General features: G+C 45.0%; 1 protein-coding gene across 4 annotated transcripts in view; it reads right to left on the reverse strand.

Annotated features, from left to right (window-relative positions):
* LIMCH1 (LIM and calponin homology domains 1) overlaps window positions 1-17,693 on the reverse strand; it is a 159,703-nt gene extending 142,010 nt beyond the window's left edge. For 3 of the 4 annotated variants that reach the window (XM_026037423.1, XM_026037422.1, XM_026037420.1), the window contains exon 1: window positions 17,606-17,692. The gene's annotated coding sequence lies outside the window, so the exon portion shown is untranslated. Of the gene's footprint in view, window positions 1-17,605 lie in introns of all 4 variants that reach the window. The other variant, XM_026037419.1, reaches the window with a different exon arrangement.
* Window positions 17,694-23,501: the final 5,808 nt, after the last annotated feature.

Genomic DNA, 23,501 nt, shown 5'->3' on the forward strand with positions numbered 1-23,501 from the left:
TTCCAGGCCTCTGATCATCCTGGTAGCCCTGCGCTGGACTCTCTCCAGCAGCTCCACATCCCTCTTGTACTGGGGAGCCCAGAACTGGACGCAGTACTCCAGATGTGGCCTCACCAGGGCTGAGTAGAGGGGGACGATCACTTCCCTCGACCTGCTGGAGACGCTTTTCTTAATGCACCCCAGGATCCCGTTGGCCTTCTTGGCCACCAGGGCACACTGCTGCCTCATGGTCAACTTGTCGTCCACCATGACACCCAGGTCMCTCTCTGCGGGRCTGCTCTCCAGCAGGTCCACCCCTAATCTGTACTGGTGTCCAGGGTTATTCCTCCCCAAGTGCAGGACCCTGCACTTGCCCCTGTTGAACCTCATGAGGTTTCTCGCCGCCCAGTCCTCCAGTCTGTCCAGGTCAAATCCACATGAATAATATTGTAAGCCTACAAAAGTGATCATGGCRAGTATTAAATGAATCATTTCAATTTGATTTTTCATTCTAATTACAGACATCACCGAAGATGATATTAAGAGAGAAACAGATTTAAATTGTCTGGTGATAGCAAGCAGATCCACTACCGAGACAAATTGACACAAGAGATTTCCAAGCATTTATGGCAGACAAATTTTAGCTATTAACTTTCACACTAGGAATTCTAGCTAGAGAGTTCAGAAATACCAAAGAAGATCTGTATCAATGTAACAGGACAGATGTTACTGAATATAACATCCAGCCCTCTCTCCTACTGCAGGTGATTTCAAAATTCCTGATGTATGAACTGCTAATTTATTACGACTTCTTCTCACTTCCAAAAAAAGATCATAAACATGAAAAATATGTTATATTCCAACTGAAATGTGCACAGTGAGCCAGGAAATTCACGCTGGACAAGGTCTTCGATGGACTTTTTCCAGGGAGGGGAAGACCGAAGGTTTACAACGCCTGGTCAAAGCATTAACAACGACAGAAGCTTATTACGCATCAACAGGYGAAATAAATTGCTAGGAGTCTATCCCGGCAGGGTAAAAATAAATAAATAAGGATGGTTCATAGCCCAAGGGGATTTCAGACATGCTTGCTACCCGTTAGAAGCAGCAAGGGTGGCATCTGCTTCCAGAGCCACGCTGCTCTCCCGAGTACGTCACTGCCTTCTTTAAAGCATCACAGGGCAGCTGAGTTATGATGGGAGTGATGGGGCTACGAAAGCAGGAGGAAATGGGAGACAGAGCGTCTGAAAACACCAGAGAACAAAGAACTGACAATAAAACCAGAAAAAAAAAAAAATCAGAGAGAAACAGCTCAGGCTCCAGCAATGCCATTTCTTTGTGTGCTGTGCAATTCAGAGGTGGGTAGCAGAGCAGGGAAAGAACAGCAAGAAGCTGAAGAGCTGGTCTTGTAGTGCAGGCATCTGCATGGTGACCGAGATGTGAGGAGCACCCTGACTTGTACCACAGCCCTCAGCTGTGCCACCAGTCAAGTCATCTGAACGAAGCCCTTCGTAGCTGCTTGCTGGTCACACGTTGCTCGTGCATTATGAGTGCCTGGCATGCCAGTGCATGGAAGAGAGCCATGGCTGTGCCTCTACAATGCTGCAGAATGCTAAGTACACTGCCGAGAATAAAAGGTCCTAAGAGTCTCAAATTAGCATAGTCTTGAATCTATTTTCTCTGAGCCGCAGCCCTTGTACTTAGAGCCACGCCATGAAATAAGATTTGTATTTGCAAAGCGTTTTTCTTTTCGCAAAGATACTGTAGAGATGAGCACCACAAAAGGCTGAGAAAGTAACTCTGTCTTTAGGATTTGGTTTGAATAACACATAATAAAGACAGCATAGGACTGCACGTTGAACAGTGAGGAGAAAGTGAAACACTGAATAGTKGTTCATTAAGAGCAGCACTATTCACTCTGCGCACTAAAGAGATGCTCAGAAGAAATACAGCAGAGACCATGTATTTAATATGCATGCACATGAAGAACTGAGCTTGCAGAGACACTATTCCATTATTTAGCAAGCCTGACCTTGCAAATTTCAGCACGTTCTTCTGGACTAAAGATGGAAACTTAGACAGGCAATTATTCAAAAAGTAAGTCTCAATTCACTAGCATTTAGCAATCTTCAGTGAGATCAGGTTCTGAGATGTTGGATGCTGTATGAGAAAAGTAAAGACGTATCCATTGCTCCAGGGAGCATACAGCATACTTTTGGTATTTCACTGTTGTGTGTTTGCACGTGTAATTCAGCCAAACAAATGCTGCAAGCATAGGGCAGGACATGGACTGCCAAAGCACTCAACAATCAAATACAATTTATGCTCAAATTAAAAGTAATTTAAAAGAAAAGAATTAAAGAGTTTAAATTTTAATWTAAATTTGATGTAAGAAGACAAACAGCCCAGCTGGATTTTAGTTCAGGTTAAAACTTCAGCAGTAGCGCACGCATAGCAGAGATACCCTATGTATATAAAAGACTATCATTTGCATTAGCATTCACTTATCTTCTTATATAAGATCTACTGTTCATGACAGCATTAAGCTGCTCATTCAGGTACTGCTTACAGGAAAGCTCTATTGGTTTGAGAAATTAGGTCTTCCAATATATTTAGCTTTCTTCATCTCTGTGCAATATCATACTAACTGATCTGCATGGCATTAGAAGCAACCATAAGAGATTAAAAAAAGATCACACACTACATCAAAGAAATATGGGTCATTTATTTTCCCTTAGCAAACAACTGGGTATTTATCCTTTGGGTCCTGGAACTTACTTTTATCAACTTAAAGCTACAACAAAATACAGCAAAGCAAACAGACTAAGGCCAATTTCTCTAGAATGCATGCTAAATTTCTAAGGCAAAACTCTAAAGTCTCCTGTAAAAGCTTAAGGATATAATCTTGTGATAACAAAAACAATTACCAAGAACCAGACGGAGCCACTCAAAATCTCAGGTTACAAAACTTAGCCTAAGATTAGAGTGCTAGAGGACAAAGCTAGGGAACATCTACACTTGGTACTGAAAGACAGCAATGAAAAGCTATCACCAAAGATAGAAATATGCATCTTCTAAGACACACATTTATGAAATCTGTCAGTCAGGGATGAAATAACTGAAGAGGTCACATCCAGCCAGAATCTTGACTCCAGCCTGGACCACAGTCAAAGGCTGTCAAACTCCAGTAATACTGGTAATATGAGTATCACACAGGAATTTCTGTCAGCTTGAGCACAGAGGTCGGGGACTGATGGTGCACACACTGTCAGAGCTCAATTTTCCTTTCTGAAGGATCCCCTAATGATGTTCATCAGCCAGACTTCTGAGGAGCCACCTCTTAACAGCAACTTTATAAAGCATCCAGGCACAGAAAGATGAAATTCTTCACAAAGCAGCACAATCCCAGGGCAAGAAATGGCAGTTCATACCTGCACCTGTGCATGTTCGTGCTGGCTGTGGAGCCAGGACTGATGGGGACACTTCCCAATGGAGCTCCAGCTCTCCCACCCTCGCAGAGTCTCTCCCCAGACACTGCTCATGAGGAGGGGGACAGGAAAGACCACAGTGCAGGTGGACATTGGAGGCAGAGGGCAGGCATGGCCAGCATCTTCTGCACAATCTGGCCAAGAATTACACAACCTGAAATATTTCAATGGAAACTGAACATGAATGGCTGTTTTAAGAGAAGTTTCTAATTTAAAAGAAAAAAAAAGATAACTAGGACGATGTAAACCATTTTATACAGCTATCATTTAAACAAAAATGAACAGGTGCTCATGGGTTTGGGGGACAGGGTTGGATTTTTCCTTTTAATCACAAAGAGAAGAGGCCCCGAAAACCATGYTCCCTTCAGACTTCTACCAAGCTCAGCTGCATGATGTGCACAGCATCACTCAGTCTGCACCAGTCAGCAGTAAAAGCAGCTGAAATGCTCTGTGTATTGTCTGTGCATCCCAGCACAAGGGAGCCCTGCACCCATCCTTGGGAGAGCCAAGTSCAAGACTGCACAAACAGAAGGCATGAAACTTAAGTTCTTTGCACTTTAATGGAAAGCTGCTATATATGTTGACTTTCCCATTTAAGAAAAATATCAGTTTCTCAACACTTATCTAGTAAATCTTTCTGACAATAAACCCTAAGCAAGCCATTTTGAATATATTCTTTCATTTCAGCTGAACCGTTTGATTACAGATATGGTACCAGGCATTTACTTATTCATTTATTTAATAAGATTTAACACTGTTCTCTCCTTCCAGAGACAGAGACAGACTTCTGTTGTGTCAGGTTTCACACACAAACACACACCTTTTCCATATGTTCCTTTTTAAGGAATATAAGAGGGACTGGCATTTAAAAAAATGTAGCATCTTACACCAAGTCGGTAAAACCTAAAAATACAGCACACATCAGCCAAACAGAGTGGTGGATCTTACCTCTTGTTGAAAGATCATCACTTCTTTTGCCCTTCTATTTGGGGYTTTGTTCTTTCCAATGATGAAAACCACCTTTGTTTTTCTGCTTTCACACCCAGGGCAGACCTGCTCCCCAGAAACATATCAAATTCTTTCAGCGCTCTCAGGCAGCAAGATAAATTGGAATGAATGGATGAGGCTACACAAAAGGATATTGGCATCCAAAAAAATAAGAGGTTATCATAACTCTTTCTAGAATTCCACAAACATTACAGGCACAATGTGCAAATAGGTGTCTCCAGAGCTGACGTGAGATGAAGACCACGAGGGACCAATGTATATTCTTAACGTGCTCTTCATCATGTAGGAGATTCAAGGCCAGTGAGCAAAGCACTCAGGAAGAAGTAGATGTGAGAGCACACACCCAATCAGAGTTCTTCCTTTTACCCGCTTATCAGCAGCAAAACAACATGCATAAGGAATTAACGCCTCTCCGTGCAGCCTGGACCACTGCCAGGACAAACTAAGCTACCGATTCAAAACAGAAGTGACTCTTGATTTTAATTACAGGAGRAACAAGCTAGTACATTAGTTTAAAACTGAAGCTCCCAAACCATAATGCACAAGGTTGTTACTTGACTGCTGAGCACAAGAGGATTGAGAGGAATGCTCTCTGAAGCACCAAAACCCCCCAAATGCTAAGAATTCTCCTGTGACTATACATGGGCCATCTATATTCACAAGAAATGCTGTTACCTCCTCCAGAGAAGAAGGGGAGACCAGGTTGGAAGGAAGCCATCAGCACAACCATCAGAGAGAAACCTCTGGTGTCATGGCCACCACTCTTCAAGAATTCCCTCCTCAGGACCACGCTGCCCAAGGCAGCCAAGTTGAAGAGCTGTAGAGAATCATCCTCAAGGAACATACAACATAAATATGCTTAGAAAATCCTTCTTGTGGACTTTACTAATTGTTATGGGAATGTACACAGTGCCCAAAGCACAAACAGGGTATCTGTGCTGCCCAGGAACAAGCATTGCTGAAAGAAGTCAACTTTCAAGATTTCGGCTTACTTGGGGGATGAGAAAAAGGGTAGAAAAAAAAAAGTATTTATGATAAGTCTTTACTTTTTGCCACCCAGCAACTAAGCAATAGCTCCAAAAGATTAAGGATGCAGCGCAACACTAATTTTTTAAGCACTACAGAATTATTGGTTTCAGGGGTCTGGCAGATGACTGCACACTCCAGGCAGGGCCTTCTGCTACGAGCAATCATGTCAGCAGAACAGCTGTCAAGAGGAAATCCTGTTCAAGTTTGCTGGAGGAGCAACTGCCCGGAGTTGGAAAGTGATACATTCAGCCCAACCTCATCACAAAGAGCAAATCTGAGAATTACCTCAATTTTTTTTTCCAAAATGAAGATGTGAAAAGTCTGTACAGAGTTGTACTCAGTACTTCTCACTTTCCACTAAGGTGGGAAGGGATATGAAATGCCAGCATATGAAAACTGTTAAGAAAATAAACAAACTCGCAAAAATTATGCAACAGAGAAGCTCTATTAGGCTCTCCTTAGCCTTGCTGAAGGCAAACCCGCAGCAGAATTGCTACCATGTACTTCCAGGACAAGGAGATGCACCTCTCCTGGCTTGGAAAAGCCTGATCCAGCATATATTATCTGAAGTGCTAACCTCTTACAGGTTGTTTTCCTCGATGCTCTTTATCCTGACTCTGCACTTGTCCTCATCTCCTGTCTTCTCTCAACTAAATCTCTTAAATTTGTTTTCTCTGCATCAGATTTGGACTGCCTTGCACATGGTGAAACAGGAGAAGGTTCATTTCAAACACATTCATCGGGAGCTCAGGGCAYAGCAGCTGTGCTGTGCCAAGGCCTCACCCACTTGGTTCAGCTCCTAGCTGCAGCCCGGGAAATAAGAGATACTGAAATTCTCATATGAGAAATATATTCGAGTACTTATGAGAGTGCTTCAAATGGCAGCATGGCATTATCAGCCCTTCAAGCAGCACAAAAAGCAAGGCTCATGGAGAAACCCAGGAATGAGTTTATATGAAAAAAAAAAGCTTTAAATGCACTGARGTCTATGAAGGTATAGGGAGGCTGGGTCAAGTAAGGCTTATTCAAGTAAGCTTGAGACACTCATTTCCCCACATAAATATTAGATGTCTAAAGCATCTGGGGCACAAGGATATAGAGAGCTGGCAGCACCCATGCAACAAAAACGCATCAAGCACCTTCGGCCTCCTTGTCTGCTCTGCATTAACAGATGGATTACTGGGGCAGTCGTGACCTCTTGGTGGTTTATAGCAAATGAAGCCCCTGCCCAAGCAGTGAGCAAAGTGCCCAGAGAGCTCTGGTCAACYAAAAGTCCCATATGAAGCCAGATGGGCTGATAATAAGAAAGAAATAGGTGGTCTGCACTGTGAACAAGAAGGAAGATGCAGTTCTCTTTCTCAGTTATATTAGTCCAAATAATCTGCCTAGGGAAAAGCTAGTTGCCACATTCTAGAAGTTCCCAAACAGGATCTTTCTCTCTAAAAACCTCATTAGACTTCTGGCAGGGGGAATTCACAGTTCAGGGGAGCAGGGTAAGTGCACATCAGGCCTCAAACTTTTCTTCTTTACACAGCAGTTTCTTGTGCCCTATAGGACGAATACCATCTAACAGAGTCTGAGACTCCACCCTTAACCAAAATGCACACCCGAGACAGGAGAGTAGCAAACTACCATGAAAGGAAATCAATGGATAAAATCCCACAGCACTGGTAGACAAGCTCTCCACTAAACCTTACTGCAAGGTCCTCTCAGAGCTACCCTTGTGAATCTTCATCATTACCCAGCTGCAGCCCACGAGGCTTTTGCTTACTTTCTCCCCTGAAGCCACTCTCAAGGAGAAAATGATGGGAATAAAGTCACACAGCACTTAAACCCATGACTCATTTCTAACCGAAGCTCTGGGTGTTGCAGTTTAGCACACTCGGGCAGTCTCGGGCACTACGTGCAGTGCCCCCCTCACACGCTGAGCTGCAACGGGCACCTCAAGGGTCATCTCTGAAGAGTGCCAAGAGCAAGTGACCTTCTGCAGACTTGGTGCCTGCTTCCTGGGAGAAGGAACCACAGAAAACCATAAGCGGGGAAGGTGACATCACTTGGCAAACCTACTTGTGRCCATCTCAAGCTTCATCTGCTTTATTTTTAACACCCTACTCCCTTTACTCTTACCTCGGGGGAGGAATCTCCAACCTCCTCAGCTGTGCTGTGCCAATCTAAGGCGCTTCGGGTGCCAGSAGCCACCACGCCACAGCCACCACCTCCAGCTCAAGACGTGCCCTGTGTGCCCAGGCTCTTCGGAGGCTGGAATGTGACACTGCCCATGGCCCGTAGCTCCAAGGGGCAGGATATTCTTCCCGCCAGGGGRCCAGACAGCCCCCAGAGGCCCGGCACCCTTGCCAGAGGGGCAATATGGGCAGYGCGGTACTGCTCGGAGAGAGGCAAGAAAATACAGCCCAAGCAAGACCGAAGATCTGCATGTTCATAATTAAAATGTTTTGAGGGTATTTTTGCCTCTCTTTACAAAAGACAAGCTGTTTCTAATAAAGATCGCTTGAGCTGCTGGATCTTTGTTGATTTATTACTTTTTGTCATGTTTTTGCAAAACCAAAGGCCCCYTTGCCCAATTAAAAATGATTTTGGGGAGGGGTAAGTTCTTAGGCTTGTGCTTTATACCATTTCTTCCAACAGAGGAGAGAGAGACACCTCTATGACTCCCCAGTTCTGACACTGTCTTCCTCCTGCTGCTGGTGTCACTGTCCTGGGAATCGGTCTGTTTTCTTGGCTATCTTTCATTAATTTTAACACTGGCACAAGATACACACCGCATGTGCATGCTCCTGAATCAGGACCCTTCCCCCTCCAAAACCATAAACACAAAACTCATCAGAATCAGAATATATATATGTATATATATTTACATTTGCTGATACTTTTTCTGCTTAGATTATGTATTTAGATTTATGCCTCTGCACCTGAGGAAGATTTTGAGTGAGAGTGAGCTTGTGAGTGGCAAAGCTACTCACACCAGCCCACCAAAACGAGGCACAGCATTTGCATGGAAACAAGGACACATTGAGCAGCAAAGGAATGTGCTGAAGTCCTGAGACGCCGGCATCGCTGCCAGCAACACGCTGCCCGAGACCCGCCGGGCTCCTCGCTCCTCCTGCCCCATCCACAAAGCGCTCGCTGCCAAGCAGCAGCCTGCAGTTAGCACATCGTGGCTCCTTTCTTCATTAGGGAAAAAAAAAAAAAAAAAAAAACAGAAAATACAAAATTTTCACAAAGGCAAGCCACTGAGGACAGTTCAAACAAGCAGTTATCCAAGAAAAATGAAGGTGGGGAAGAAAGAACTTCAGTGCTTTTCACCAGACATTTGGGTTTCATTCCCTAACAGAAGAGTGCTGAAAAATCTGTTATTTAGGAAATCTGTTATTTAGGACACTGCAAGATCAGTCAAGTAGAAACTTGGAAGAAACTTTGTTTGTTTGCTTGGTGTTGTTAATGATGGGCACTTAATACACCTGTATTTCAGGTGTTAAAAATGCATCACCTTGACATTCAAGAACTTCCAGCGTCAAAGTTATTAGCAGTGCAATCTCCCAGAACACTGGTACACAGCTACAAGGTGAAGATTATAGATTTAGATATAGATTATAGATACAAGGTGAAGGTTATAGATTTGGGGGCTGTGCTATATTTGTTTTAAGATATTTGGGAAAGACCTCTAAACTTCTGAAAATTGCCTGGAAAACATCTGCAACCTAAACCACCAGAAAGGGGCTTTAACCTCTGTCCCATGTCCTCTGTAGGCTTGCAGCTATTCTACTCCCACACGAAATCAGTTATTTATGGCCATCAGCCTTCTTTTACGTAAAAGTAAGACTGTGCTTCTCAAGTCAGAGTAAAGGTTACAGTTAATCTTGCCACTCTGTGGCCTACTGCAGAAATTCAAATCAATTCCCAAGTACCTTGGCCTTCTAGTTTTAGTGGAAGGGACATGTTATGCTTTTTTCTTCAATTCTGCTGCTTTAGAAATAGGAAGTTCTAATACCAAAAGATGCACTTTGCCTCTTTGGTTCACAGTGTCTCCTTCCAAAAGTCCCTACATACCATCTTCTGTAAGGGGCTGCTCATGACAGTGCACTGTGAGGCATTACCGATACCTTATGTCAAAGCCACTGACCTGCAATTCTGTTGAAAGTATCAGATCTAAAAAGTTACTTAAGAATCCTGTTGTATTACTCCCTTACATAGATTTTAGCCTCTCACTGTAGTGCACAAAAGCTTGAATTGCCGCAACGTGTACATGAACAGAAGAAAGCTGTGAAAGYTCAAAGTCTAATGTATTTTAAAATGCTATGTTAATCCAGCCAGATTTTTGGCTGCTCATAGTTGCAATCCCCTACCAACACCTATAGGAAAGGAAATATAAGAGGGGAAGTATTTACAGTGTCAGGATGTGGATTCCTTTTTATTTTTTTTTCAGCAAATTGAGTATGTGCTGCCACTTTCTCCACAGCTTGTGGGTAACCAGAGGGCTGGGACTCTTCTGAAACCCAAAGAAAGGTCGAACAAAGGTGGTGAGATTTTTGAGGTTGTAATAGTAGAGGGAAAAGGCCCAGCAGAGGTTTTTTCCTTTCATGCTGTTCCTGAAATCCACTGTAGGATCACATAATGGAAAAATCCTTGTCTTCTTTCCAGCATGGAACAGTACCATGAGAAATGTCTAGGAAGGAGAGATTAATGGAAATCATTTCCTCCCTACCTTCCTCATTCAACCACTCAAAGAGGAATTGAATAATTGCTTCCACTCACCGCGCTAGCCCAAAGCCCAGGAAGTTCTCTATGCATCAGTGACAACCTCACTATGGCCAACAAGCCACAGCAATATTATTTTTCAAAACCTGAGCTTGTCAAAGTTGCTTTCAAAATCAAGCTGTCTTTGGCATGAGATCCCAAGTAGGGGGGAAAAAAAAAAAAAGAAGAAAGATCTCATCAAACCAAAACAATCAATCATATTTACTGTTTTCTAAAATAAAATGGGTTGCTTATTAAAAATAGATTGAAAACYGAAAGCATTTTGCACACAAAGGAAACTCAGTAGCATATCCTGAAAATGTCTCTCTCAAGCCACAGGAGATCTGCATTCATATGGGAAAGAATCTTGTTTATGTAAACAGGCTACTAAGCCCAACAGTAAGAACTAAATCAATAAATTTGCATTAAAGTAAAACAAAGCAATCTCAGTTACATTCATTCACCTCCCTTTAAGAAGTCMTAGATTCAGAGAATAATCCTGGCAGGATGGGGCCTGAGGAGTTCTCTAGTCCAACCTCCTGTGCAAAGCAGGGTCAGGGCTAAGGCTGGACGGGGCTGCTTCTAACTTTGTCCAGGAAGGCACAAAAACTTCCAAGGGTGGGGATTCCTCAGTCCCTCTGACCAACTTGCATCTTGTCCTCATGAGGAAGAACTTTCAGTGCTCCAGGTCAGGACCTCCCCTGTTTTAGTTTATGAGCAGCCCCTCGTGCTCTGGATACATACCTTGATGACCTCCTTGTAGAAGGAGGAGGTGACAGCTGGGGATGCATCAGCTGGAGGTCTCCCCAAAGCTCTCAGTTCACCACGCTGGACAAGCCCAGCTCCCTCAGCTTCTCCTTACAGGAAAAGTGCTCCAGTCCCAAGCATCTCGCTGCCACTTATTGATGTCCTTCACGTACCAGCAGAGCAGAAACTGGATGAGGTATTTCAAATGCAGACTAGCAAGCGCCAAGTCAAGGAAAATAATCATTTCAGTCAGTCTGCTGGCTATGCCCATGATAAATATGAGTGCTAGCCTTGCTATTGCGAGGACACACTGCTGACTGAGGCTTAGTCAGTCATCCACCAGGTCCCCCCAAGTCCTTTTCAGCAGAACTGCTCCTCAGGCACTCGCTCCCTACCCTGTATTGCTGCAAGCAGTAGTCTGGCCTGAGTCCAGGGCTGTGTACTTATTTTATTGACCTTCAAAAGTCCTGCATATTGCAGCAGAATTAGAAGACTGGTGGCATTTGGAGGGCTGAGTTTTGGAGGAACCTGTTCTCTAGGATTCTCATCCTAGCCGGGAATTGCCACAGCTGGTATTGCTAGATTAAGCCATCTGCAGAGGAAAGTACAGTCACTCTGTTTATAAAATAAATTTCAGTAATAGGGTAGCTCTTCATTTCAAGCCAGAGAGTATTCTGCTCCTTGGAGAACGTTTCTTACAAGCCTCTCTGCCTCCAGGACACACAGTGCAGCCCTGTTAATCTGGCAAGATCCTTAACACAGTTAAGTTCAGCTATTGATTTTGATGTCATGTCTTTAATACCATAGGAGCACTGTTATTGTCATCATGATTTAAGAGACTTAGCACAGCAAGGCAAGACAGTACTTTTTATTATTTTTTAATGACCTAGTTCACGGAGAACTAGGAAAACTAGTTCACGGAGAAGGAAGGAAAACTTAGATCTTCATGGTCTGTATGCTAGACCATCCATACCTTCCATCTATGCTGCATCAACTGCTCTGTTAAATTACACTTTCACCCCTACCAATTTTGTCATTTCAGTAAAGCTGTTCTAAAACTGTTCTTGTTGAGATATTTTCAGAAAACCAATAGGCAAATTTGTTCATGGTTGAGTGAAAGTTTGTAAACTGGTAGCTTTTTCGAATAAAAGATAATATAATTTTTATAAGCCATTGTGAAACATCATTTCTTAGCCATCAGCCAATACATTTTAGAAGGTAAAAACAATTTTGTTCTATTGATCAGCTATTTATCCTCATTATTGGGAAATATTCCACCCCCATTTCTAGAGGACAAATACTTTCTTTAAAAAAAATGCTATTACTACTAGCGCAGAACAAGTGGAATGAGATCAAATAGCTGTGTACAACTGGTCTTCAACAGCCATTGCATAATGATGACATCATTCCAAACACTGGTGTTAAGGGCAYATCTTTTTCTTATTTCAAATTTTAGTAATGAAAAGAGAAATTAATTCAGGTTTAAGACAATTAACAATTCAGTCCTGCACTTCCTGACATTATCCCTTTATCAATWGTATCGTTGTTCCGACTGTTCCCACCCACACTCACCCCCATGCCAAGGGCTACTTGTAACATGGCTGAGATTGATCTCATGACAAGGAAATTGGGCCCATGTGTACAGGAGAAAAGGTCAGCTGCCAAACAAGTGGAAAAAAAAACTTTCTAGAAGGTTGAACCGCTTGAACATGCGGATCACAGAGTTTGGACAGGTCTTCCCACCCTCTTTAAATCAATTTGGCTTTCACTCCACTGAATGACTAATTTAGACAGAATGAAGAGCATCCCATCTACCTTGTTTGCAGTCTTAAAATACTGCCTAAGAGGAGATTTAGAGATAAAAATAAGGGAGGACTCTTCTCCAAGTACAGTACAAATTAACTACACAGCCAAGTTATTCTGAGTTCAAATCCATCAGAAGTCAGTCTCAAACCTAATGGCTCTTTTTGGCTGCCTTATAGACAGKGTGGAAAGGATGCACCTGGTCTAACTTCAGCTGTCCACAGATGAGACAAGATTGCCTGATCTGTTTGCACAGGTTTCTTCTAGTCCAAAGAACTAGCATGGAGATGACACTTCAGCTCTCCTGCTATGAAGGGAGAGTTGTGACTAATGCAGATTCATCATCTAGAAASTTAAATGCCTGAATCCCACCCTATCCACCAAAACTCTCTTCTTAAGCTCAAGGCCAAGGTCTGAAGCCTACTAAGGTAACTCTGAATCTCTGCTCCACTCACTCAGTGGATTTGTAAAGACATGTATCACCCTTCCTGCAAGCTGGATCCCTTCACCATAAGCAGGTGTCTTCACAGCAAAAAACAACTCATTGCACTTGTATTTGATCTAATCCTACCCAAGTAACAGTGAGACTGCAGTGGCACCCGAAGATCCCAGCTTGGCTCCATGCCTCACTGTTCCAGGAACGCTACCAATGCCCAAAGGGATTCGATTCCCTACAGAAGGATCCAAAGTCTGCTTCAAAGCAATGTAAAAGTAGATGCCTACACATAACAAGAAATAAAAACATTCTTGAAGGATACAGTTTAGTCATATACATAGCAAATTAGTTAGCTTAACCAATACTTTTTTTTTTTTAAATAAAGCATCTGTATCTCTAAAGTCTCTCAAAGTCTGGGCACCCCATGCAGTGCCATGCCACATTTTGAAGGTTCTTCACTGTTTCCCTTCACTCTTCCTCAAGCTCCAGACCTCTACAGCAGCTAGTCCTGTCAGGTCCCTTCAGCAGTAAGAATAGATTTTGTCAATGAATGACTTCCATTTCCTTTTAAATTACATTTTTTTTGCAGTGAAAGTTCTAAGCCTCATGCCTTCAGCACTTCATCCCACCAGAGAGACATGCTAAAGAAGTCTTGTTCCCAGACCCCTAGCACAAGATGGTTACATGAAGTGAAGACTTGTTAGGTCTGAGGCACTCTCCTGGTGTGATATCCCGGTGCCATGTCACAGGCATGGCAGTGCAGAAGTGACATGTCTCTAGTGCTGTACGATGTGACACATCCAGAAGCACTAATGCATCTGACCCCATCTCTGCTGCTAACAGCATCCCCACTGTGGCCAACTTAGATTTCAGGACTGAAGGTAGCAGAGTTTTAACCAAGGGAAATGTTTAGCTATGAAAAAAAAAAAAAAAAGAAGAAGAAGATTAAAAAAAAACACCCAGCAAACCCCTCTGGCTGGCATATTTCTCCTTAACAAAAAGAATTGTCTAAGGGAATACCAGTGGTAGAAAAGTGGAGGACGTATTGAAAGTTATTGCCTTTTAGCCTCTTGAAGGGACAGCRAAGACAAATACTGAACACAGAGGGGAGACACACATGGCTTATTATTACCATACAACTATAAAGGAAGCATTCTCATCAGCTGGCAAAGTTTCCAAAGAAAAGACATCCCTAATTGAACCAAGTCTAAAAGAGGAGGAGAAGGCATAGTAATGAGGCAAGGCTAGGTGGTGTGATCCCGAGATAACAATACCCCAGGGAGTTACACCAGTATTAAGTGCAACTTCATTACGCCTATGAATCTTTGAGGCAAGAATAACTCTGTTGATACACATGATCTTTTAACCATCCATTAAAGACACATGCTGCGGAGCCTTGACATTTTAAGATCACAGGACATTAGATTAAATGAGACTTTTTATTTTGCTGTAGTAACCCATTACACTTCACAAGGCTGATATAATCTTCCAGGGAACCTGAGATGTGGTAATTGAAATGAGATACTGCACCTTTAATAATGCAGATTGATGTAGCGGTCTCACAGGTTTTTTTCATTTGGTCCCTTTATTTTAAATCTTCTGAGTGCTACCAATACAGTTCATTTTATTATTAAGATGGCATTCTCCACTGAAATAGCACATGCCTAGCTAGACTAAAATAATAGGACTGGTTTACTGTTATAGAGAGGGAGGCACGACTGACATTCATGCAAAATTTACTATGTGAGCATCACCAAACTCTGGTTTCTTACTGCAAGTGGCTTGGTTGAATCTGAAAGTCCATAAAATTCCAAAATCCCATCTTCTGCAACAAAGAGACYACATCAAATCTATCACCATTTGAAATATTCTCACAAAACACAAAGGATGTTGGAAATATAAGCAGTCTTACAGCGAGAATTGGAGCCCTGGCCCTTTTTYCTTCTCAAGTGGACCCCTCAAGTGGACTACTGCTTCAGAGCTCCTAGATAAGGAGCCAGAGGGATGAAGAACCCCCAACAAGGATCCACCCAAACTTCAAGCCTACTAGATCCCCTACTCTGCAGGGTCCAGATTGAAGCAATTCTGACAGAGGAAAAAGAAAACACCTGGCATCCAGGAGACCTGCTCTGGCGAAAAGTTAGGCATCTAAGGGGGATAGAAGAACTTCCGAGACCTTTGGACCAGATGACGGGAAGCACCTGAGTCCTTCTGAAGATGTGGGCATGCACCCCTTGATGTCTTCGCTCCCCAGCCTAAGAAGAAGGCCGCTTCCCTCTCCAGCCCCTCGAGGGGAGAAAGACACTGCAGGCCACAGGGTGGATTCCCATCCGTGCTGCACAACGCTGACGGCGCTCGAACAAGTATTTAAAGCAGACGAGAACCCAACTTGTGAGTCACACAACTTATTTATTCTTCAGAAATCAAGATGTACAGCAAGCTCAGAGCTTCTTAGATGTCTCTATCTCTGGCTTAAAATTTCCTTGTGTGGCACTAATTACATCCTAAAACAGGTTTCGAGGTGTCTCATACTTATGTTAAGCTCCTCACTAGCCTGTCTTCTCCATGCTAAAAGAGTTTCACTAACCTAAAAGTCATTTTAAATGGGCAGAGTTGGTCTGGAAGAGACATTACACTAGAAATTTGTTAATGTCTGTCAGCCCAAGAATAAGTTATTTGGAGAAAATTGCAGAACTAGATGAAACAGCTGGGCACAGCATGACCCCCATTTCCAAGTTTTGGTTTTCACCCACATAAATCGGGCTTGACTCACTGAATGATGATACCTACAACACTAGTGACATTTTGAAGAAATAACTTTTGCTTTCCAGAGCCTAAGCCAAACAGGGATTAAAAAGTGAACAAATAGGCATAAGAAGGTACATGCAACTTTCCCTGTACACGTGGACCTCCCTGGCCTGCACTGACAGCACCAGGAGTCTTCTGCTCTTCTCATCAGGCCCTAGATCGCACAAAAACAGGCGTGAGAACTGCAGAATAAACTGCCCAAGAGGGAAGTTTCCACCTGATCCACAAGTTTCTACTCTTAAACAGGAAGATTTATTYTCCCTTAATGATTACTCTGCCCCGAGACACTGCTGGCAGCTTCTTTACCTACAAAGAAGTGCTTAGCCGCTGAGCTCCTGCCTTCATTAGCAGGCAGCAGAACTGCACTGTGCGGATAGCAAAGCGCCGAGCCTGTCCCTCGATCCTGTATTATAGGGAAGGATAAATAGAAACCACAGTATTCACCTTCCCGAGACAACTGGCATTCATTTATATTCCACTTTCCCTCTTGTAGTCTGTCATTTCCCTGTCCACTCACCTTTCACAGCCACAAAAGCCCTTCCTCAGGTTCCTATTGTCCTTGTGGCCCGACACCAGGCAGCTTTACCGCGGCGGCACAGACTCACTGGGGGCTGACACAGCATTACCTTTCTCGCTGGGGCTGGAGTAAACCATTACTCTTGATATACTGAGAAACTGCAACTCAAGCGCCTGAAGTGTTCCCCAGATTTAAAGGAAAATAAATAAATAATTAAATAAAGTTCATAACAATCTGCCTCAACCCTGCTGGAAACCCCAGCTACCGAGGCTTACTAAAAGCTGCAGATTAATCGGAAAGCCCGTGGCTGAAGGGAGCTTGGTTTGCACCACCTTCGTGCGCATTCTGTACCAGCAAGCAGATGAAGAGGCTATTTAAAGTGCCTCTATTGTTACACGCCTAAATATTTAACTATTAAATTTCACCCACCACCTGCCTGTCCTCGCATTTATAACCCGAGCGCCGGGACTCGTTTTTCCGCCCCGTGAAGAGCGAGGCCGCAGTTCTGGGCCCCGGGGCTGCAGCGCTGCCGCGGGAGCCCCCGTCCCGGGGGACCCTCCCCGGGGCGGCGGGACGGGGGTCCTTGCGCCCCCCGGCTCCCTCCGCGCCCGCTCCGCTCCGCTCGCACCTGCTCCCGTTTGGAGCCGCTCGGGCAGCGCAGCCCGGCGAGGGGCAGATGCGATTAMGGGATTAAGCGCAGTGCGGGAGGCGGCGGGAGGCTGCGGGCCGGCCGAGGGAGCGCGGCAGGAACGAAAACGCCCGCAGTCTCGGAGCCCCGGCGAGAGGGGAGAAACTGCATCAGCAGCCGCGGCGTCCCCGGTGGAAGCAGGACGCGCGACACGCACATATATGCACAGACATACATATGCACAGCCACACGTATGCATAGATAAACATATGCACAGCCACACGTATGCACAAACATGCACAGCCACACACATGCACAGCCACACGTATGCACAGACCCACAGGTACACACACATATAGACACACACACGTGGGGACCCCCGCACGCGCCCCGGCGGGCGGGCTCACCTCGATCCACTTCTGAGCCTCGCCGAAGGCGAGCTCGGGCTGCGGCGGCTCCGGCGGCGGCTCGTGCAGCTCCAGCCGCGCGCCGGCCATTGGTGGCGGCTCCCCGCCGTGCCCGGGCACGGAGCGAGCCGCCCGGCCGCCCGCCGCGAGGCCGCTGCCGGCTGCGCCCCGCGCGGAGCCGGCTCTGCAGCCCCGCTGCCTGCGGCGACCCCGGGGCTGCTGCCGCTGCTGCTGCTGCTGCTGCCGCGCCGAGCTCGCTGCTGCCTCCCCGCCTGCAGAGCCGCCGGCTAAAAATAAAGCAGCCGCGAGAAGCCGCTTTGCCCGCAGCCCGTGCAAATGCCCGCGCCGCCTCCGCGCCCGCGCAGCGCGCGCCCGGCCCCCTCTCCCCGCGCCCGCCCCGTGCCCAGGCCCCCGCGGCGGGAGCTGCGGGGAGGCGCCGCGGCGGCCCCGGCTCTCACGGGGATGCCCAGCACGGCCGGGCAGCGAGGCACCCAGCGAGGCACCGGGCAGCGAGGCACCCAGGTGGCTGCGCTCACAGGCACCCCATGAGTATCGCCCTGCTCGTTATGTGAGGGAGGCAAAGCAGCTCCTGCAGAGACTCGCCGGCCTAGCCTGGGCCGCGCCACTGGTCCCAGCTCTGGCAGAAAGAGCCCGAGGTTGCCTATAGAAGTTTCTGGAAACTGTGGAGAAAGAAAAAAAAAATACACGGTGTTTTTAAAGTCAAATGCTACCAATATCCATCTGTCCATCCCTAGGTTTTTGAAGGATCGGCCAAAATACTGGCTTGTATTTGGTCATGCTTACAAAGACAGTGCTGGAAATGAGGCGCTACCAAGGGGAGGTGCGTTTTTAGGGGGATTCCTGGTCATGACGCGCCACGTTTCTGCTCTGTGACAGTGGCCAGTGTCACCTCTTAGAGACCTGGAAGAGCTAGAGGAGAGCCGAGGTTCCCGGTGTAGTGCGAAGCTCCTGCTTGGTACAGAGAGCAGCACTAACTCGGGCCTAAGCGGGACAGTTGACRCTCCTTCCTTGTACAAAGCTGCTGTCACTGAGCACTCAAGCCACATGCTGAATTCTTTGCTTCTTCAGGGGACTCAAACTGAGGAAATTTACAGAGAAGGAGCACGGATACAGGGCTGGTGTGGTCCCTTGGAGAGCCTTGTCTTGCAKTCAGGGCTATAAAAACACCATTTGATTGGCAGCAGGAATCCGGCCACTTCTTCTCTAATCCTAATCCTGAACTTGCTTCCCATTTGGTCAAGCACTAGGCAGCATCCCTGCCTCCCTGTTCCCATGGAAACACAATCCCAGCATCAGCCCAGCTTGCTGCTTGGTGTTTTTTTATTAACCACCATCTGCCTGCGGAGTTGCAGTTTTCTCTAAGCCCCTTGAATATCAGTTGTAGGTTTGTCAAGATTTTCCTTTCCCTTTTGCAGCCACCCTAGCAACTACTTACAGGCAAAATATGAAAATAAGCAGCTTTGGCACCCCAGCAATGTTTTCCTAATATCATAGAGTCATAGAATCCTTAGGGTTGGAAGGGACCCTACTACTCTGACCAACAACACCATCAGCAACGTAGCCATCCCCCGTTGCTCCAGTTAGGCAGTGGACTTTGGAACAGCGTCAAAATTCTGATCTTTTCCCTGCAGCTGTTTGCAGAACTCTCCTCTTTTTAAAACAAATGTCTCAGTTTTGCTTCTTGGTTTTCTTTTTCAATAAAACTCACTCTAGTATCTCAGCAGTGATCATCGGCTGGTAACAAACTTACATTGGCACTCATTAGATGGGGGGAAAAGCTATAGAGAGGCAACCACAGAGGTCAAGCTCCATGTATTTTATATAGATGCAGTCACCCTTCYCAAAAGAAGACTGCACTTGTGCACATGTAATTGCATACTAGATGTGGRGAAATGTGCAATATAATTGTTATAGGGAAGTTATAAGCAAATGGTTGTTGCTTGTCCAGGATCTTTGCTGCTGAATGAAGTAAGAAGAAAGAGGTTTTCATCAAGGTAGTTTTGGGTACAGTGGAGGTTCAACTTTTATCACATAGTTCAGTCTCCTGCCCAATTCAGTTTCCTCATCTTGGAAGAAAAACTGTCCTGTTCATGCTTATACCCTAAAGAAATTATGGACTGTTTAAGCCTCTTGGAAACCAGGAGCAGGGGTTAATGAGACCTGATTTGTGTCACAGCAAGCCTGATTTTTTTCACAGTAGCAATAGAGATCTCTCAGCAAGCAAAATGCATCGTGGACAATTTTTGTCTCTATAACGTGTCTCCTTCCAGGAAAGGGGCTGGATTTCCACACTGAGCTCTCTGGGGAGCTACACATAGATGGGACATTCGTGCTCTTGGTCCGTTTTCTGGTTGTGTTAGCCTGACAATAAACCTGCAGGGAATATCTGACATGGTGTGTTCACAGTAACACAGGCACCCCCTCTTCAGAGCAATTACTCTCTTACCAAAATATATGGAGCAAAGAACAAATGATGGCACATCAGAGACTCCTCTATTTCTATTTTACCTGCCATATTAGCTTGTATTTTGTGAGCTTTCATAAACTCTCCTTAAACCAAGAAGCCCAGTTGGCTTGTTTAGATGTTAAGATACCCTACTAGCCCCAGGGTTTTCTGTCTCCTTCTTAGCAATCTCTCTGTCCTGAMTGATGTTCTCTGAGCAGATTTTCCTTTTTTTACCAGGCTGTCATCCTCATATTTTGGCATGTTGCATCATCCAAGGCTAGATGTAGGAAAAAATCTGCACTGAGCCACAAGCAGGCTGCTCTGACTAAATATCTTCTCAACTGTTTGCTCAAGCACTTTGATACATTTCATCAGTTTGCTCGCCCTTTTAGTCCCTTCAGCAAACCGCTGAATGTCACACAGAGAACTTGAGTCCGTATGATACTTATTTAATAAATACAGCTTGGAATTCCCGTATTCTCTAGAGTATAGAATGGGGATGCTCACATGCAGGACAGAGCTGTGTAAAGCATTTTGGAGTAGAGCCTGCTCGAAAACGCAGCCTGCGAGCTGTGATGAGGCTGAGGATGAGCCCCAGGGAGCTGTGGCTGGGATCCTGGCTGCATCAGGAGCAGTGTCGCCAGCAGGTCAAGGGAGGGGATCCTGCCCCTCTACTCAGCTCTGGTGAGGCTGCACCTGGAGTATTGGGTGCAGTTCTGGGCTCCGCAGTATAACASGGATGTGGAGCTTCTCGAGAGGGTCCAACGTAGAGTGACAAAGATGACAAGGGTCTGGAGCATCTGTCTTATGAAGAAAGACCAAGTGAGCTGTGCCTGTTGAACCTGGAGAAGAGAGGATTGAGAGGGGATCTGATCAGCGTGTACAAATACCTGAAGGAAGAATGTAGGGAGGAAGAGGCCAAACTCTTCTCAGTGGTGGCCGGTGACAGGACGAGGGGTAATGGGTACAAACTGAAACACCAGAAGTTCCATCTCCATGTGAGGAAGARCTAYTTTCTAGTGAGGGTGACAGAGCCCTGSCACAGGCTACCCAGGGAGGTTGTGGAGTCTCCTTCTCTGGAGATCTTCCAAATCCACCTGGATGCCACCCTGTGCCCTGTGATCTCAGTGTCCCTGCTGGAGCAGGGGGTTGGACTAGATTAACTCACATCCTTGGATTTCTTCCAACCTTGACCGGTCTGTTATTCTGTGATTTTGACTGTCTGGCAGAGATGCAGGAGCCAGGCAGCCCTGCTATAAAGCCATCCTCAGCATTAGCACCTCTTAGCAGGTATTAATCCTGCTGGAGGATATTTGGAGACKCTCGCTTGGCAGATTGAAAAGGTGCATTCACAGCTTGCTGTGTGTATAGGCAGGAATGCAGAGGGAGGTGGACAAGTGAGCAGACAAGAGGAACCCTTCCAGCAGCATTTAGCAGCACAAAGGAGAGCAGTGGAAGAGATCTTTATGAAAATGTTAGCTTTTTCTTCACTGATGAAACTGCATACATGCAAAGATACTTTAGCTCTGTGTGGCRTGCAGGCTGTCTTTGAGATTGAGTTGGTGAAAATATCCACTTGGAGGCAAGAGGTAGAAAAACACTAATTTTAAAAAATGACTCAGAGGAAGACTGTTCACATTGCAGAGTTCATTGAAGAGTTTTGGGTTTTGGGGTTTTTGTTTGTTTGTTTGTTTGTTTGTTTGTTTGTTTGTTTTAACTTTCAGACTAAAATAAAGCATCACCAGAGCTTTAGTTATTCTTCTTACTCATGAAAATCTATCATTCTGAGATCATGAGAGTATGTTTTTTTTAATTTTTTTCCACCACTGAAACAAATGTTGTGACTTTGCATTTTATTTAATGAGGGCATCTGCTGTGGCACGTTTGCAGTGTTCAGCATTTGGCTGAGAGCACCTGTTTGTTTATTCCTGCCACGCTGTCTTCTATCCCAGTCACTTTCTTTCTGCTTCCACTCATATTGTCAGGCTTGGCATCAACTCTCTATGTCATCCTGAAAATTACAGGAGGAATCATCCATATTTGCTCTTTCCTGGAGAAAAGTGGTATCATCTTCTCTTGCCCTACCTGTAGAGAGAACATGAAGCTTTTTTGGAAGCTTTTCTTTGTTTTGCAACCTGAGATTGAATTTTGGAAACTAATGCATCCATTGCTTATCTGCTAGCTGAATTCATGAGCACCATTTGTCAGTTTCCTGTCTGTTTGTCAGTGCATTTAACTACATTTTTAGATTTTAAAAGCTGTTGACTGTCCAGGAACTGATCTGCTATTATGCACATTGCTCTTTATCTAGCTACGAATTTCATAAGACTGGACGCAGGCAATCTGAAATGAGAGGTCATGTGGATAAATGACCATAAAAACCAACTTGAACACTCTTTTCAAAACATGGTATGGGGCATGGTCCCCACCTCCTCTGTTCCCTGCATAACAAAAAGTGCACAMTGACCAGCATCTCTCTTTGGAGGGCTCATATGCTTTTAGGAGTGGGTTTCTCCTACCCAGCCCTCTGTTCTGCCTTTGACACCTGGTTCCCCCTCTTCTTTTGTCCTTCCCRTCCCCCACTGACAGCTGTGATGATTATGTCAAACCTGGCTCAGCTTCTCCTTTAATCTGCAGCCACAGTCAAGTCTTCTGCTCACCCAAACACCCTCTTCCTTCCTTTTCCGTATTGTTTTCATCGAGATCTGCCTTTCCTCTAGTACAGGAAACTCCTAGATCCGAACTTAACAAGTATCATTTTTTTTTCTCTGCCTGCTTGGCTTATTTCATCCCAACCTTCCATAGTCTCCTGTCCATCAGTGCTGACTTCTCACAACCCCATTCCTGTCTCTTATCTACTTCARCTACTTCTCCCTTCCTCTGCTTTGTACCTAGGAGGAGGTGGGACAACTCAATGAACACAAACCATGAAAACAGCTGGGAAAGAAGAACATATTATACTATGAAGAAAAAATAAAAAGACCACACACAAAAAATAGAGACTGAAATAGGACTTGAAAGGAGACTGTGGCTTCCCCAAGGTGCTCCTTATTCCCTGTGCAGCTTTACTCCCTTACCAGTTGCAGTCGGGAAAGGGATGTGGCCACACAATGTGTCTTTCACCAGCTACTATCAATGATCTTTTTAGGCTGCTAAAACAAAAGCACATTGGTGGAGGAGCGATGCTTGGAGGTTTGTGTACCTGCCAATGTGAAGCCCGGTTTCTTTAGAGTGTATGTTCATCTGGAAGGAGTTGAAAAAGGCAGAACTGTAATTTCTTTCCAGTTTTCTTCTGAGTTTAACTGCTTTTCAGTTACTTTTCTTTTTTTTTTCTTTTTCTTTTTTTCTTTTTCTTTTTTTTTTTTTTTTTGGCAATTGAAAGACTGGAAGTGGAACCAGAGTATTCTTCCAAACCCGATCAAATACAGA

Source organism: Nothoprocta perdicaria, unplaced genomic scaffold (genome assembly GCF_003342845.1).
Source record: "Nothoprocta perdicaria isolate Ctin4 unplaced genomic scaffold, notPer1 scaffold_2, whole genome shotgun sequence".
Classification (NCBI taxonomy): Eukaryota; Metazoa; Chordata; class Aves; order Tinamiformes; family Tinamidae; genus Nothoprocta; species Nothoprocta perdicaria.